The sequence below is a fragment of the Neoarius graeffei genome, chromosome 2 (genome assembly GCF_027579695.1).
Source record: "Neoarius graeffei isolate fNeoGra1 chromosome 2, fNeoGra1.pri, whole genome shotgun sequence".
Lineage (NCBI taxonomy): Eukaryota > Metazoa > Chordata > Actinopteri > Siluriformes > Ariidae > Neoarius > Neoarius graeffei.
The window spans coordinates 420001-437500 of NC_083570.1; the positions used below are offsets into that span (position 1 = coordinate 420001).

A 17500-nucleotide genomic window follows, 5' to 3' on the forward strand; every position below is an offset into this window, starting at 1 on the left:
CTGATTTACACTGGAACGCTGATAAATCATGCATGGTGTGTGTGTGTGTGTGTGTGTGTGTGTGTGTGTGTGTGTGTGTGTGTGTGTGTGATCATCTTTCAGTGTGTCCTGAGTTCCAGGGTAAAACCATTTAACAACACACACTTTCACTTACAAAACCCATAATAACCCCTTTGCTAGTTGCCATGGTTACACTTTTCATAGCCCATAATAATCTCCCAGACGTCCAAGACTGCACGAAGTGCCACTGCATGACCACACACACACACACACACACACACACACACACTCATGTCTGGGAGTCAGAAGAATGTGATTGGTCATGCTCTCTGGGTGGGAGGAGCTTACCCTTCCCTGTCAATCACAGCAACACCAATCAGTAGTGAGTATCTGCGAGCTCATAAACAGCTAATTACAGACCACAGTCAGGCATTCTATAAATATTATGTTTGAAATAATAATAATAATAATAATAATAATAAAAAACAGAGTTAAACACCCTGGCGACTTGTCCAGTGTGAACCCCGTCTTTCGCCCGTAGTCAGCTGGGATAGGCTCCAGCTTGCCTGCGACCCTGTAGAAGGATAAAGTGGCTAGAGATAATGAGATGAGATGAGAGTTAAACACAGTGACCTGAATAACCCTAACGATCAAAACACATTTACTGAAACCTGTGTACATCACTTCCTCTAACATCAAAATATTTCTGTAGTGTGTGTGTGTGTGTGTGTGTGTTTTGGTCTCGTTTGCTTCTTGTTGTTCCAGGTGCAACAACACACACACACACACACACACACACACACACCATCAGCATGCCCATTTATGGAACATTACAGAAGCTACAGTGGTGGCTGAGAAAGAACACACTCACATTTGTCGACACAAAAACTACACAAGTTCATGGAGGACTGACGCACCTTCAGCTGTAACCACCACTGCACACACTGCAGCCTAACATCTGCACAACTTCACACGGTTCAGATCTCTGTTATCTATCCTCAGTAACATTATCTACTATCCACTGGAGCATCTGAGCTAAAACCTACACCATTTCATTTGGCTGGGGAGCTTTAAATAACACGCCTTTATTTTCACAACTTTATCCAACATGCACTCATTTAAACAACACAACTTGGGCTAAAATCCCGGTACCTTCAGCTACAAGGGACCTTCAGAATATTAGCAGGCACAGGTTTAACTTGTGTATAGAACTGCACTGCACAACTACACACACACACACACACACACACACACACACACACACACACACACAGGGTATTAACCTATAGAAATCACTCTACAGCACACAAGCTATCTTTAAACATGCAAATCTCTCTCTCTGTCTCCGTGTGTGTGTGTGTGTGTGTGTGTGTGTGTGTGTGTGATTCTATGGGATAACAGAGCGGCTGTTCTCCATCTCACATGACCAATAAACAGCTTCTCACATTCCTGCATGTAGGACACACAAAGACGTGTGTGTGTGTGTGTGTGTGTGTGTGTGTGTGTGTGTGTGTGTGTGTGTGTGTGTGTGATTATTGGGAGACAAATTATATGTGGAATCACATAAATAAATATGATGTAGTGTTTCAAAATATCATATTATTTGTGGTATGTAACAATAGTCAGCATGTCAAGACTGATTGAATTTTCTTTGGTTCCTAATGTCTGAGGCTAACAACTGAGGCTAATGACTGAAGCTAATGACTGAGGCTGAGGATTGAGGCTGAGGATTGATGCTAATGACTGAGGCTGAGGATTGAGGCTGATGAATGAGGCTGAGGATTGAGGCTGAGGATTGAGGCTGAGGATTGAGGCTAATGTCTGAGGCTAATGACTGAAGCTAATGACTGAGGTTGATGATTGAGGCTGAGGATTGAGGCTAATGACTGAGGCTGAGGATTGAGGCTGATGAATGAGGCTGAGGATTGAGGCTGAGGATTGAGGCTGAGGATTGATGCTAATGTCTGAGGCTAACAACTGAGGCTAATGAATGAAGCTAATGACTGAGGCTGATGATTGAGGCTGAGGATTGAGGCTAATGATTGAGGCTAATGATTGAGGCTAATAATTGAGGCTAATGACTGAGGCTAATGATTGAGGCTGAGGATTGAGGCTAATGATTGAGGTAGCTTGTCTTTTATACACACAGTGGAAGTAGAAATGAGATAGAATCATTCAGAACATCAACATTTACCTCAGATGTGTCGCTAAACTACTGAATAAACACTCAATTAAACTGAGATTACAGTTAGCATCAGCCGCTAGCACGACTAACACTACCATGTTGAGGAACATCTGAACTTCGTGTGTGTGTGTGTGTGTGTGTGTGTCTCTTGTTTAGGTTAAAGGGTCATGAACCCTGAGTTGTCAGTCTGTCTGTCTCTCTCTGTCTGTATTTCTGTCTCTTGAACTCTCTTTCTGCCTCTCCCTTTTTACTCATCTTTGCTTTTTCTCTCTGTCTCTCTCTTGCTTTCTGTCTCACCCTGTGTTCCCATCTGTATGTGATTTAACTCCTGGCTCTGTGTGTGTGTGTGTGTGTGAGTTTATTTTACAGAACTTGGGCTGGGCTTGCAGAGAGGGAGTGAGGGAGTAAATGAGTGTGGAAACAGAAATACTGAGGATCAGAGAGAGAGAGAGAGAGAAAGACAGGGTCTCACACACACACACTAACACAGACAGACAGATGTACAGAGGGAGAGACATGTCCTCTGTGGTTCTCCTCGTGGTGTTCTCCAGCGTGTTCTCTGTACTGTTCGCCCAACAGGAACCCGTCTACACTGTGAGTCTGTGTGTGTGTGTGTGTGTGTGTGTGTGTGTGTGTGTGTGTGTGTGTGTGTCTACACTGTGAGTCTGTGTGTGTGTGTGTGTGTGTGTCTACACTGTGAGTCTGTGTGTGTGTGTGTGTGTGTGTGTGTGTGTGTGTGTGTGTGTCTACACTGTGAGTCTGTGTGTGTGTGTGTGTGTGTGTGTGTGTGTGTGTGTCTACACTGTGAGTCTGTGTGTGTGTGTGTGTGTGTGTGTGTGTGTGTGTGTCTACACTGTGAGTCTGTGTGTGTGTGTGTGTGTGTGTGTGTGTGTGTGTGTGTGTGTGTGTGTCTACACTGTGTGTGTGTGTGTGTGTGTGTGTGTGTGTGTGTGTGTGTGTGTGTGTGTGTGCGTGCTTGCACACATCTACAATTCATTTCTGCAGTGTGCTGTTCAGAACAATGCAGGTTCCTCTACACCATCAAAACCATCTGTCTGTCTCTCTATCTGTCTATTTGGAAAACTTTCTCTCCATCTGTTTCTTTCTCTATCTGTCTCTCTCTCTTTCTCTATCTGTCTCTCTCTCCATCTCTGTCAGTATATAGAAGTCAGTGACCTTAGAGCTGAAGCTCTGTATGCTAAAGTAAACACCGCGCGCGTGTGTGTGTGTGTGTGTGTGTGTGTGTGTGTGTGTGTGTGTGTGTGTGTGTGTGTGTCAGAGACACACTGCCTTGATAACTAACAGATTTCTCATCTCAGCACTCTGACTAACTCAGCAGCGAGCTGTTTGTGTTGTAGTACTAGCTGTTCATTTTGTGGTTATCGTCATCATTAGCGTTGTGTTTATCTGACTGTGAGCGTTGTGTTTAGCTGACTGTGAGCGTTGTGTTTATCTGACTGAGAGCGTTGTGTTTATCTGACTGTTAGCGTTGTGTTTATCTGACTGTGAGCGTTGTGGCTAATTACCCAGTGTGTTAGCGATGCAGTACTCAGCTCCATCAATGTTGTATACAGATATAGGAATAAACTGAACACACACTCACACACAGTTCTAAAATGATGGATATAGTTAAACACACACACACACACACACACACACACACACACACAAACTTCCTGACTGTAGAAGCTTCCTTGAGACCCTGATGACTCAAACCCCAAATCTCTCCAGTTTCCCACGATCCTGTACTCTGGAAATTCCTGCTGTACTGCATCCAGCTGTTCAGGCTTTTACACACACACACACACACACACACACACACACACACACACACACACACACACATTACATCCTGTTACAGTCCTTCTGCATTACACTACCAGAGGGATTTAAATAAAATGTACAGTTATGTGTGTACTTCCTGACTTCATGAGGTAAACAGAGTTCAGTGGGAATCAAACCTGCTGATAGTTCAGCTGCTGTAACACACACATTTACCACAGCAATGAATTACAGTTCCACTGCACCTCATTTACCACAACACATTCACACACTCACAGGAATCTCTGTGTAATAATTAATCAAGCTGCTTCAGCACCTCAGTGTTTCAATATTTCATTATTTTGTTATTTTCAGCACTTCAGTATTTCAGGGTTTTGAAATTTCAGTATTTAAACATTTCAATGTTTCAGTATTTCAGTGTTTTAGTGTTTCAGTATTTCAGCATTTCAGTTTTTTACTGTTTCAGCATTTCTGTATTTCACTGTTTCAGTACTTCAGTATTAAGTGTTTTAGTGTTTCAGTACTTCAGTATTTTACTCTTTCAGTATTTCAGTATTTTACTCTTTCAGTGTTTGTGTGTCAGTATTTTTACTGTTTCACTGTTTCAGTATTTCAGTATTTTTACTGTTTCAGTGTTTCAGTATTTCAGTATTTTACTGTTTCAGTATTTCAATGTGTCAATGTGTCAGTCTTTCAATATTTCAGTGTTTCAGTATTTCAGTGTGTCAATGTGTCAGTCTTTCAGTGTTTTAGTGTTTCAGCATTTCAGTGTGTCAATGTTTCAGTATTTCAGTATTTTACTGTTTCAGTATTTCTGAGTGTCAGTATTTTTACTGTTTCAGTGTTTCAGTGTTTTACTGTTTCAGTATTTCGGTGTGTCAGTATTTCAGTGTGTCAGTATTTTTACTGCTTCAGTGTTTCAGTATTTCAGTGTTTCAGTATTCCAGTATTTTACTATTTCAGTATTTCAGTGTGTCAGTATTTCAGTGCATCAGTATTTCAGTGTGTCAGTATTTTTACTATTTCAGTATTTCAGTATTTTACTGTTTCAGTATTTCAGTGTGTCAGTATTTTTACTGTTTCAGTGTTTCAGTATTTCACTGTTTCAGTATTTCAGCATTTTAGTATTTTACTGTTTCAGCATTTCAGTATTTCACTGTTTCAGTACTTCAGTATTCAGTGTTTTACTATTTCAGTGTGTCAGTATTTTAGTGTGTCAGTATTTTTACTGTTTCAGTGTTTCAGTATTTTACTGTTTCAGTATTTCAGTGTGTCAGCATTTCAGTATTTGAATTTTTCAATGTTTTATTGTCAGTGTTTCAGGGTTTTAGAGTTTCAGCACATCGCAGCATATCAGCCTCTCAGCCTTTCAGTATTTCAGAGTTTCAGTGTTTCTCTAGCTCCTTTCCCACAGCCTATTACAGGCGGGACTCTGACTCCTTCACTCCGCCTTGTGTTCTGTATATAGTGTCTTAATGTGGAACGGTGTGTGTGTGTGTTTTGTTCCTTCTCTGAGCTGAGTGACTGGTAGTAACAGAGGCAGAATCAGTGTGTGTGTAAAAGGGACAGGCGGCATGGTGGGACGGGGTGTGGCACTTTAACACTGACTTTCTTCTTTCTGAGAGGAGCACGAACTCAAACATCTCCATCTATGGTGTCTAAGATCCTTGAGTCTTTCTGTCTCACATCACTTCCTTTTTCTCTTCACTTTCTCCTCCAACACATTTCTGATCCACAAACACGATCCTCACATGAGTCTGTCCATCCACTCCTCTCTCTCTCTCTCTCTCTCTCTCTCTCTCTCTCTCTCTCCGTGTGTGAGTGCAGTTTTCTGAAAAGCCGCTCAGCTGAAGGACACCATTGTGTTATACGGTATATATTGAAGCTGTTGCTTCTTTAAAGATGAATTATTTAGCAGAAGTGATCACATGACCATATGATGCTCAGTTTCTCTGCTGGTGTGTATAGAGGGGTATAAATGTGACGGATAACAAAATCACTTCAACGCTCAGTTCACCGCCATGGTGTTTAAAGCAGCGCCGGTGTGATCACGGTGTTTGTATTTCCCACGTGTGGATACGTCACACTAGACACTGATGCTCCTCTGTGACACGTCACACCTCTGGCTGCTGAACGACGGCTCACAGTATAAACACACACACACACACACACACTGGAGCAGCTTCATGCCGGATTTATTTGGTTCAGTGTAAATCAGTAAAGCCGGAACACTGAGACGCTTCTTTACTCCAGTTTTACAGAATATCTGCGTACAAAGAGCTTCAGACTCACTGCAGCTACTGCAATCAGCCAATCACATTTCAGTCATGTGGTGATTGTTTTACCGCTTTGTCATGACAATAACCTGTCAGGAACTTATTTCAATTTAAAAGAAAAGAAAACCCATTTTTAAAATACAGTTATGAAGATAGAATATGATATAAACGAACGATTCATGTGAATAATTGAAAATAAGGAGCTCACACATCTCTGAAAGTCAGTTTCTATGCAGAATGGACGATTTCATGGAGGTCGGCATTGAAAATATTTTAACCAATCAGAAAAATCCCCCCGATCGTTTCCGGCAGTGCTCTGACGTCATTTGGGTGCAAGACACGGAAGCTCCGCATAGTGAGTAAGATTTGAAGCTGCCCCTAGCTGGAGATTATTTCATTAAATGTTTATATGAAAAAAATTTAAATTCCATTTCTCTAACAGAAAAGAGGAGGGGGAAAGATAATACTGATGTCGCTGATAAACAGCGAGGGAAGAGTGAACAGCTGATCTACTCCTATGTGACTGAATGCCATACCTGGCAACTTTGAGGTTTGAAAAAAAGGGATATTTCTCAGATTTTTAACTCAAAATAAGGGAAAATTTGGGAAAGTCATACCCTTCACCAAAAGTGGGTGTGTAGTTGAATGGGGGGCAATTTTCTATCTAGTATTTGTGATTTCCTGTACTCTGGTGCATGTTGGTGATAGCCAAGACCCAAACTCAATATGCTTATGGTTTATAGAGTGCATTTGTGAATAAACTATACATTTATTTTTATTTGCTTTCAGTGGTACCAGTTATTTCCCAAATTAAGGGCTAAAATACGGATCTTATGTTAAAATAAGAAAGGTCATTATATAACCCGTCAATAAATTCAATTCCATTGCAATTTATTATGGTTTTACTATAGTCATGGCCTCGGAACGCTAGATAGATAGAGTAATAAAGAGTAATATAAGATATTAAACCAAGAGTGATTTAAAATGGGTAAGTTTCAGATAGAAAATAAAATAGACAATGAGTGGATAAAACAGTTAATACACCAATTAGTTGACACTAGGCTATTTATGAGGTCTTAGCCAGGACATACTTAATGTAAACATGTGTTGCTTACCTTTGATTATTTGGGAGGCTTTCGTTTTCCCCATGGAAAATTTCTTTGCGATGGAAGAGTCTGGGAACATTCCAGCCACGCACTTGATGAAATCATCAAAGAAAGAGAGGCTAATGTTTTTCTTAGCTATTAGCATCGCCATCTTCACCTCAGACCTAATCAGTGTTGCCAGATACTGCTGACGTTTTCCAGCCCAAAATATGTTCAAAACCTGCCAAAATGCGCGGGAAACCACCCAACTTGGGCGGGAAACAGCCCAATCTGGCAACACTGGACCTAATCACTTGTTCAGCCTCGCCTCCGGACGTAGTTATGTAATTACTGATGCCTGAGAGGGCGGGGCGTGAATTGATGGCCCGACTTCCTGCTGTAAACTCCTGTCAGAGGCGCGTCATGAATTCTGGACCTACCGACTTTTTTTATATTGTGAAAATACGGGACGTTTATATAATGTGAAAATACGGGATATTTTCGGGAAAATAAAAAAATGGGAAGACAGTGGGAAATAAGTCAAAATAAGGGATTTCCCGGGAAAAACGGGAGGGTTGACAGGTATGCTGAATGCAGGGAGGTAACTTTTCATATTTCTATCCCCGGTACAAGTCGTGCTGCCGTGACGCCTCATTCTGCGGACTGTAACCTCACTAGACAACCTACAAACAGACCTGTATTCAATCTGACTGACTGAAATCTGTTGAAGAGGCAAGTGCGTGAGTTTTTCCATGTTCCTGGCAGCATAAGCACTCGTTAGCACGCTTAGCATGCTCTCGACTCATTCATGAAAAACTTCATCAAGACGTCCCCAGGCTCGCCTACCGTAATTACCATAGTAGACAGTCCAACCCCCACGACAACACAGAAAGAGGGGAAACAAACACTGCTTTACGCAGCTCGTGTGCTCGGAACATTTTGAAGAAAATTGTTTCACTCGAACAACTCGGATGCCTCGGCATTAGGAATACCGTACACGCCAGCACCGAGTCCAGATGCGGTTCCCACAATCTTCAGCCAAAAAGCGGACAAGACAAACGAGACAACACGGTCAGTAGTCCGCAAAAGAGAAGTTCAAAGGGTAAGAAAACACTTTTTATGGCTTCCCTAAGTTTTTATTAAGCGTGATTTGTTATTTTGAGTTCCTTTGGGCATAAAAGTAATAACTGCTGATGAAGCTAAGCAGCTTGATGTTTGTTGGGTGTCTTGCTTTGATTCAGTGTTTGTCAGAAAAGCCTCGGTAATGACGAACTAAATCAGCTCTATAAATATTGTTCACGTGTGTGTAACTAATTGATACGGTAATGCTTGTTCATCATGATAATCATCGTTATTCATGTCATTGTCCAAAATACTCGAGGAAATCAGTGAAGAAATGTCGCTGGTGCTGTGGTACATTTTGTCTTTATTTATTTCGCTTTCAGATATGTTTATGTTTATAATCGAGGGAAAGTGTGTTCCTATTTTAAAATATACTCCAGGTTGTTCCCCCCTTTCCTTGCCTTTTTTTAACTTTATTGAAAATAACAGCAACAAAATGCAAATACAGTTATTAATACACACGCAAACAACAAACCAAGAGCCAGGGGGAGTTTTCAAATAAAGACATTAAATAATGAGCACAAATGAAAAGTTTTAGCAGCTTTCTTGTTTTTAGAGTTAGAGATGATTTTTATATACTGTGTGGTCCATTTTGTCGAATATGGCCGTGTGTTGTAAGCAGTGGCGGCTGGTAGTCTTTCAAACAGGGGAGGCTGGTCAGTTACGATATTTCCAGATTTTAAAAGAAAAAAGAAAAAACACATCAATTTTGCCCATACTCTTGCCTCTGATCTGGCTGATTGTTGGCAGGGTCACAAACTGTGAAATAACAGGTTCTTTTGGCCCATTAGCCTACTGTCCAATATACATGATGGTGGTGTTGGGGGGGGGGTATATTTTAACATTTTATATTTTAAAATTGTGGCATGTTGTTTAAAAATTGATCATTATTGAAAGCAGCTCTTTGTGAGGAACCTCAGCAGTAACAGCAGAGTGTTCTGGAATAGGCACAAGCACTGACCTTGGGGAGCCAAACATAGAGCTGGGGGCCACACATTTCATTCAATGACACTTTCCCTATATTTTACTTATTTTGACTGAGAAATGTTTTATTGACAATTTTGATAACCCTTCACTTTTAATCCAGGTCTGTAGTGTGAAATGTTCTCGGCTGTGTTTTTGTTTAAAAATGTTTTCCAAATTGTAGCTGTGTTTAATTCATATCCAGAGAAATATATATTCCAATATAATATACTCAGCATAAACATTTTAAATAGATTCTATATTTTTGGTCCATCCATGACATATTACTAAAGTAGCCTATTTACTGTTGTTGATGTGGGTCACTTGCTGTTAGCCAATTCACTTTCTCGTACCAGGAGAGCTGAAAGGAACGAGTATTATTCCCTACCTTTTTCACCAAGTCAATTTGAGGCGTTGGTCTACCCTGCTCTTTAATTTTAATTTTTTCCTCGAAAGGAAGACTGGCAAATGGCTTCAACAAAATTAAATCAGCAATGCTTGGCATCCGTGTGCAGCTTACTCGCTAGCTGACTAGCCCCCTCAAGTTCAAGTTCAGTCACTCAAATAAACAAAATTTCTGGAACTAAGATAGCAAACTTGACAACACTATATTTACACTATATTTACAGTGAAAATATATACAAACTAAAAAAGCTGGTAGAAAGCATATGTAATGAATGAAATCGAAATGTAAGCTGATCTCTTACAATACACCACAGCACTTGCAAATCCGCATGGGACTGAACTGAAATTCACCGCTGCCTGTCTATAGTTGAAACGAGCTGTCAATCAAAGAAAATATCCGGCCGCTTTCACCAATCACCAGTCTCCTCGCGGAAAGCTTTGCCATGTCCCTCCCACTGTGAGGCTGGGAGTCCGTGGGCGGGCGTTTTTGCAGTATTTGTCCAATAACCGTCTTGCATTTTGAGATTGAAAAGCGCATAGCTCCCAAATGCCATTGAAGTGCACTGAGGCTGGGCTGCATCGCGCTGTCACGAGGGGGAAAAACTCACGCGCACATTAGGCGAACTGGGGAAAGTTATAACGGAATGATTTCGCACTGTAGTGGGTTGAGCACATATATTTCTATGATTCTGGATCTGAAATAGCAATGTTATAACTTATAACATTGCTGTTTCAGATCCAGAATTTTTAGAGGAGGCTGAGCCTCCCTCGTTGTCTTAGAGCAATTGCCCGTGGTTGTAAGTGACGTCACACTTTACGGAAACCATTCGGAGTTCTTTTAGGTTTACAGGAATGTGTTTGTGGAATAGCCGACCTCCATCACTGCAGCCGAGTCAAACACGCGATCATTTTATGAAACAGGTGAAGCAATTTTTATGGAGTAAATTCCAAACCCAGTTTTATGATGTGTCTATAACTGATTTTTAATAATTTTGGTGCTATTTCTGTAATCTAGTTGGACTCTGTGATAATTACAGTTAGCATATATTTTGTTTATGACTTTTTCATCATTGTTCATACAATTTTGTCAATTTATTATTGTCTCTTATATTTTATTGATTTCCTGCGGTTATCAAGAGGACCACATTGGGAAAAAAGTGTATTTTATACTTTGTGTTGTCCTCGGTGCTATTTATACTGTATCTTTTACATGTAGAAATTTTACCAAATAAATCCAGACCGTGGGCGGCACGGTGGTGTAGTGGTTAGCGCTGTCGCCTCACAGCAAGAAGGTCCTGGGTTCGAGCCCCGGGGCCGGCGAGGGCCTTTCTGTGCGGAGTTTGCATGTTCTCCCCGTGTCCGCGTGGGTTTCCTCCGGGTGCTCCGGTTTCCCCCACAGTCCAAAGACATGCAGGTTAGGTTAACTGGTGACTCTAAATTGAGCGTAGGTGTGAATGTGAGTGTGAATGGTTGTCTGTGTCTATGTGTCAGCCCTGTGATGACCTGGCGACTTGTCCAGGGTGAACCCCGCCTTTCACCCGTAGTCAGCTGGGATAGGCTCCAGCCCGCCTGCCTGTGACCCTGTAGAACAGGATAAAGCGGCTAGAGATAATGAGATGAGATGAGAAATCCAGACCGTACCAGCAGCTCAGGGGTTTCTGGCAATATTTCCGCCTTTTTCCGTACAAGTGCATCTTGTTGGACTATCTACTACGGTAATTACGGTAGGCGAGCCTGGGGACGTCTTGATGAGGAAGTTTTTCATGAATGAGTCGAGAGCTTGCTAAGCATGCTAACGAGTAGAATAACACACAGCTTCAGCCTCGTTTTACAGGTAAAGAGTTCAGGTTTTTCCGTAAGTCAGGGCTGCAGCTCATTAATACACTATTTCAGATGTTTAGTGAAAAAATCAACACTGTCACCTTAGTAGCCCTTTGGCTTTGCCCCTTCAGTACTGAAGTATACACTCAGCCTTGCGCCCAAATGACGTCACGCATCGCCCTTCCAACGGGCAACATGGCAGCGTCCTGGTGGCATTAGAGCAGCGATACAAAAACACTCACAACTTTCTTATAAATGGTCAAACATGCCTGAAACTTTTCTTACGGGCTCTCAATATTACAAGCCACCAACCTGTGCATGGATTTACTTTACATTTTCTATTCCTTTAAAGATTTCAGTGTGTGTGTGTGTGTGTGTGTGTGTTTCACGAAGAGTCTGAGACTCAGCTGCTCAATCCTGTCTGACTCCTGAGACAGGAAGTCTAGCTACAACAGCTGTGTGTGTGTGTTCCTGATGAATTACACACTCAGGGGAGGAGAAATAAATAATCAGACACTTCTGTTTTCATTTCTACTGGATATCCATCTCACATTTACACACATCAGGTTCTGGGTTTGAACCTCATGGCTGATGGGGGTCTCTCTGTGTGGAGTTTGCATGTTCTCCTCGTGTGTGTGTGGGTTTCCTCCCACTTTAAAGAAATGCAGGTTCAGTAAAAATTGTTGAACTTGTTGTACGTTGCTCTGGATAAGAGAGTCTGCTAAACACCTGGACTATAAATCTGTGTTTATGGGGTTCAACAGAATTTATTATGAAGTTAAAGGGCTTGATGATTGTGTATGTTCTCCCTGTGTTCCTGTGGGGTTCCTCTGGTTCTCTGGTTTCCTCCCAACTCCCAAAAACAGGCCAGTGGGTGGACTGGCTTTGATAAGTTGTCTCTCGGCATGAATGAGTGTGTGTGTGTATGTGTGTGTGTGTGTGTGTGTGAGGTTATAGAGGTCAGTAGTAACACTAGTAAGAAGTGTGTGTGAAAATCAGTGAAGAAAGTTGTCCTCATTTCTCACCTCACAGCTGCTGCACTGTTCACACACCCAATACAGTGTGGAAAAAATGCATCACAGTTCTGTGTGTGTGTGTGTGTGTGTGTGTGTGTGTGTGTGTGTGTGTGTGTGTGTGTGTGTGTGAGCAGCACAAATGCTCATTTGATGATGTGAGACAGAGTGTTCTCAGAGTGCAGGAACAGAGTCGTATTGTGTGTTGACTTTATGAAGTACAATATCATGAAGTCATGAACCGTTATAACACAAAGTACAAACACACAACTGTTAAACTACAGAACTGACGACACTGAACCCAGAATTTACAGTCCTGCGTAAAAGTCTGAGGCCCATGGAAAGAAATGCTGTAGAGCAAAAATGCCTTAAAAGTAATGAAATGAAATGTTTCAACATTCAAAAAAAATACTATAAACGGTAATCAGTGAGCCATAATAAATGAAACAGAGTCAGTATTTGGTGTGAGATGACCCTTTGGTTTAAAAATATAAATCTCCGTCTCAGGTCCAGTGAGGTCAGTTTTATGCAGAAATGATCTGTAGGTTTTCCTGAGCATCTTACAGAACCAGCCACAGTTCTTCTGGACACTTTGACTGTCACACTCACTTCTTCATTTTACACCAAAACCCAGCAGCCTTCATTATGCTTTCTTTTTTCATCTGAAAAGTGCTCTCTGATGGAATACAGTGGTGCTTGAAAGTTTGTGAACCCTTTAGAATTTTCTATATTTCTGCATAAATATGACCTAAAACATCATCAGATTTTCACACAAGTCCTAAAAGTAGATAAAGAGAACCCAGTTAAACAAATGAGACAAAAATATTATACTTGGTCATTTATTTATTGAGGAAAATGATCCAATATTACATATCTGTGAGTGGCAAAAGTATGTGACCCTTTGCTTTCAGTATCTGGTGTGACCCCCTTGTGCAGCAATAACTGCAACTAAACGTTTGCGGTAACTGTTGATCAGTCCTGCACACCGGCTTGGAGGAATTTTAGCCCGTTCCTCCGTACAGAACAGCTTCAACTCTGGGATGTTGGTGGGTTTCCTCACATGAACTGCTCGCTTCAGGTCCTTCCACAACATTTCCATTGGATTAAGGTCAGGACTTTGACTTGGCCATTCCAAAACATTCACTTTATTCTTCTTTAACCATTCTTTGGTAGAACGACTTGTGTGCTTAGGGTCGTTGTCTTGCTGCATGACCCACCTTCTCTTGAGATTCAGTTCATGGACAGATGTCCTGACATTTTCCTTTAGAATTCGCTGGTATAATTCAGAATTTATTGTTCCATCAATGATGGCAAGCCATCCTGGCCCAGATGCAGCAAAACAGGCCCAAACCATGATACTACCACCACCATGTTTCACAGATGGGATAAGGTTCTTATGCTGGAATGCAGCGTTTTCCTTTCTCCAAACATAACGCTTCTCATTTGAACCAAAAAGTTCTATTTTGGTCTCATCCGTCCACAAAACATTTTTCCAATAGCCTTCTGACTTGTCCATGTGATCTTTTGCAAACTACAGATGAGCAGCAATGTTCTTTTTGGAGAGCAGTGGCTTTCTCCTTGCAACCGTGCCATGCACACCATTGTTGTTCAGTGTTCTCCTGATGGTGGATTCATGAACATTAACATTGGCCAATATGAGAGAGGCCTGCAGTTGCTTAGAAGTTACCCTGGGGTCCTTTGTGACTTTGCCGACTATTACACGCCTTGCTCTTGGAGTGATCTTTGTTGGTCGACCACTCTTGGGGAGGGTAACAATGGTCTTGAATTTCCTCCATCTGTACACAATCTCTCCTGTGGGTTCACCACCCACAGAGGTGGTAGTAGTAGGGGGCCGGTGCAGTGTGGATTGGGCAGCAGTCGAAGGCAGGGGCCTTGATGACCTGATCCCTGAACACAGCGGCTAGCTGTTGGGACATGGAATGTTACTTTGCTGGGGGGGAAAGAGCCTGAGCTTGTGCGGGAGGTTGAGAGGTACCGGCTAGAGATAGTCGGGCTCACCTCCACGCACAGCTTGGGCTCTGGAACCCAGCTCCTCGAGAGGGGCTGGACTCTCTACTTCTCTGGAGTCGCCCACGTTGAGCAGTGTCAGGCTGGTGTGGGCTTGTTTATAGCTCCACAGCTCAGCCGCCATGTGTTGGAGTTTACCCCAGTGAACGAGAGGGTTGCCTCTCTGCACCTTCGGGTCGGGGAGAGGGCTCTTGCTATTGTTTGTGCCTACGGGCCAAATAGCAGTATAGAGTATTCGGCCTTCTTGGAGTACCTGGGAGAGGTACTGAGAGGTGCTCAGACTGGGGACTCCATTGTTCTACTGAGGGACTTCAACGCTTATGTGGGCGACGACAGTGACACCTGGAGGGGCGTGATTGGGAGGAACGGCCTCCCTGATCTGAACCCGAGTGGTGTTTTGTTATTGGACTTCTGTGCTAGTCATGGTTTGTCCATAACGAACACCATGTTTGAGCATAGGGGTGTCCATAAGTGCACGTGGCACCAGGACACCTTAGGTTGGAGGTCGATGATTGACTTTGTTGTTGTTTCATCTGATCTCCGGCCCTATGTCTTGGACACTTGGGTGAAGAGAGGGGCTGAGCTGTCAACTGATCACCACCTAGTGGTGAGTTGGATCTGCTGGCAGAGGAGGAAGCCGGACAGACCTGGCAGGCCCAAACGTATGGTGAGGGTCTGCTGGGAACGTCTGGCCGAGCACTCTGTCAGGGAGGTCTTTAACTCCCACCTCCGGGAGAGCTTCTCCCAACTCCAAGGGAGGCAGGGGACATTGAGTCTGAGTGGACCGTGTTCTCTGCCTCCATTGTCAATGCGGCTGTTCGGAGCTGTGGCCGCAAGGTCTCCGGTCCCTGTCGTGGTGGCAATCCCCGAACCCGGTGGTGGACACTGGAAGTAAGGGATGCCGTCAAGCTGAAGAAGGAGTCCTGTTGGGCCATGTTGGCCTCCGGGACTCCTGAGGCAGCTGACGGGTATCGGTAGGCCAGGCATGCTGCAGCTCGGGCAGTTGCGGAGGCAAAAACTCGGAACTGGGAGGAGTTTGGTGAGGCCATGGAGGAGGACTATCGGTCAGCCTCGAAGAAATTCTGGCAAACCGTCCGGCGCCTCAGGAGGGGGAAGCAGTACTCTGCCAACACTGTTTACAGTGCGGGTGGGGAGCTGTTGACCTCGACTGGGGATATTGTCAGGCGGTGGAAGGAATACTTCAAGGATCTCCTCAATCCCACCGTCACGTCTTCCATTGAGGAAGCGGAGGCTGATGACTCAGAGGTGGACTCGTCCATTACCCAAGCCGAAGTCACTGAGGTGGTTTGCAAGCTCCTCGGTGGCAAAGCACCAGGAGTGGATGAGATCTGCCCTGAGTATCTCAAGTCTCTGGATGTTGTGGGGCTGTCTTGGCTGACACGCCTCTGCAGCATTGCGTAGCGGTTGGGGACAGTGCCTCTGGAGTGGCAGACTGGGGTGGTGGTCCCTCTTTTTAAGAAAGGGGACTGGAGAGTGTGCACCAATTATAGGGGAATCACACTTCTCAGCCTCCCTGGGAAGGTTTACTCCAGGGTACTGGAGAGGAGAATTCAGCCAATAGTCGAATCTCGGATCCAGAAGGAACAATGCGGTTTTCGTCCTGGTCGTGGAACACTGGACCAGCTCTGTACCCTTCATAGGGTGATCGAGGGTTCATGGGAGTTTGCCCAACCAGTCCACATGTGCTTTGTGGATCTGGAGAAGGCATTTGACTGTGTCCCTCCTGGTATTCTGTGGGGGGTGCTTCGGGAGTATGGGGTTCGGGGCTCTTTGCTAAGGGCTGTCCAGTCCCTGTACGAACGGAGCAGGAGTCTGGTTCGCATTGCCGGCAGTAAGTCAGACCTGTTCCCAGTGCATGTTGGACTCTGGCAGGGCTGCCCTTTGTCACCGGTTCTGTTCATAATTTTTATGGACAGAATTTCTAGGTGCAGCCAGGGGCCGGAGGGAGTCCTGTTTGGGAACCACAGGATTTCATCTCTGCTTTTTTGTGGATGATGTTGTCCTGTTGGCTTCTTCAAACCAGGACCTCCAGCATGCACTGGGGCGGTTTGCAGTTGAGTGTGAAGCGGCTGGGATGAGAATCAGCACCTCCAAGTCCGAGGCCATGGTTCTCGACTGGAAAAGGGTGGCTCGCCCTGTTCAGGTTGGTGGAGAAGTCCTGCCTCAAGTGGAGGAGTTTAAGTATCTCAGGATCTTGTTCATGAGTGAGGGAAGGATGGAGCGTGAGATGAACAGGCGGATCGGTGCGGCCTCTGCAGTGATGCGGTCGCTTTACCGGTCCGTCGTGGTGAAGAAGGAGCTGAGCCAAAAGGCGAAGCTCTCGATTTACCGGTCGATCTACGTTCCGATTCTCACCTATGGTCATGAGCTTTGGGTAATGACCGAAAGAACAAGATCGCAGATACAAGCGGCCGAAATGAGTTTCCTTCGCAGGGTGGCTGGCCGCTCCCTTAGAGACAGGGTGAGAATTTAACAGTCACATCGAGAGGAATCAGCTGAGGTGGCTCGGGCATCTTTTTCGGATGCCTCCTGGACGCATCCCTGGGGAGGTGTTCCAGGCATGTCCCACCGGGAGGAGGCCCCGGGGAAGACCCAGGACACGCTGGAGGGACTACGTCTCTCGGCTGGCCTGGGAACGCCTCGGTGTTCTTCCTCAATAAATAAATGACCAAGTATAATATTTTTGTCTCATTTGTTTAACTGGGTTCTCTTTATCTACTTTTAGGACTTGTGTGAAAATCTGATGATGTTTTGGATCATATTTATGCAGAAATATAGAAAATTCTAAAGGGTTCACAA

The 17500-nt window shown here is 43.8% G+C and overlaps 1 protein-coding gene across 3 annotated transcripts in view; it reads left to right on the top strand.

Moving 5' to 3' along the window:
- Positions 1–2626: 2626 nt before the first annotated feature.
- lama4 (laminin, alpha 4) overlaps positions 2627–17500 on the top strand; it is a 44678-nt gene continuing 29804 nt past the window's right edge. Inside the window, exon 1 of one of the 3 annotated variants that reach the window (XM_060913498.1) lies at positions 2627–2779. The gene's annotated coding sequence lies outside the window, so the exon portion shown is untranslated. Of the gene's footprint in view, positions 2780–3099; positions 3104–17500 lie in introns of those variants that run through there. The other 2 variants (XM_060913499.1, XM_060913500.1) reach the window with 2 other exon arrangements.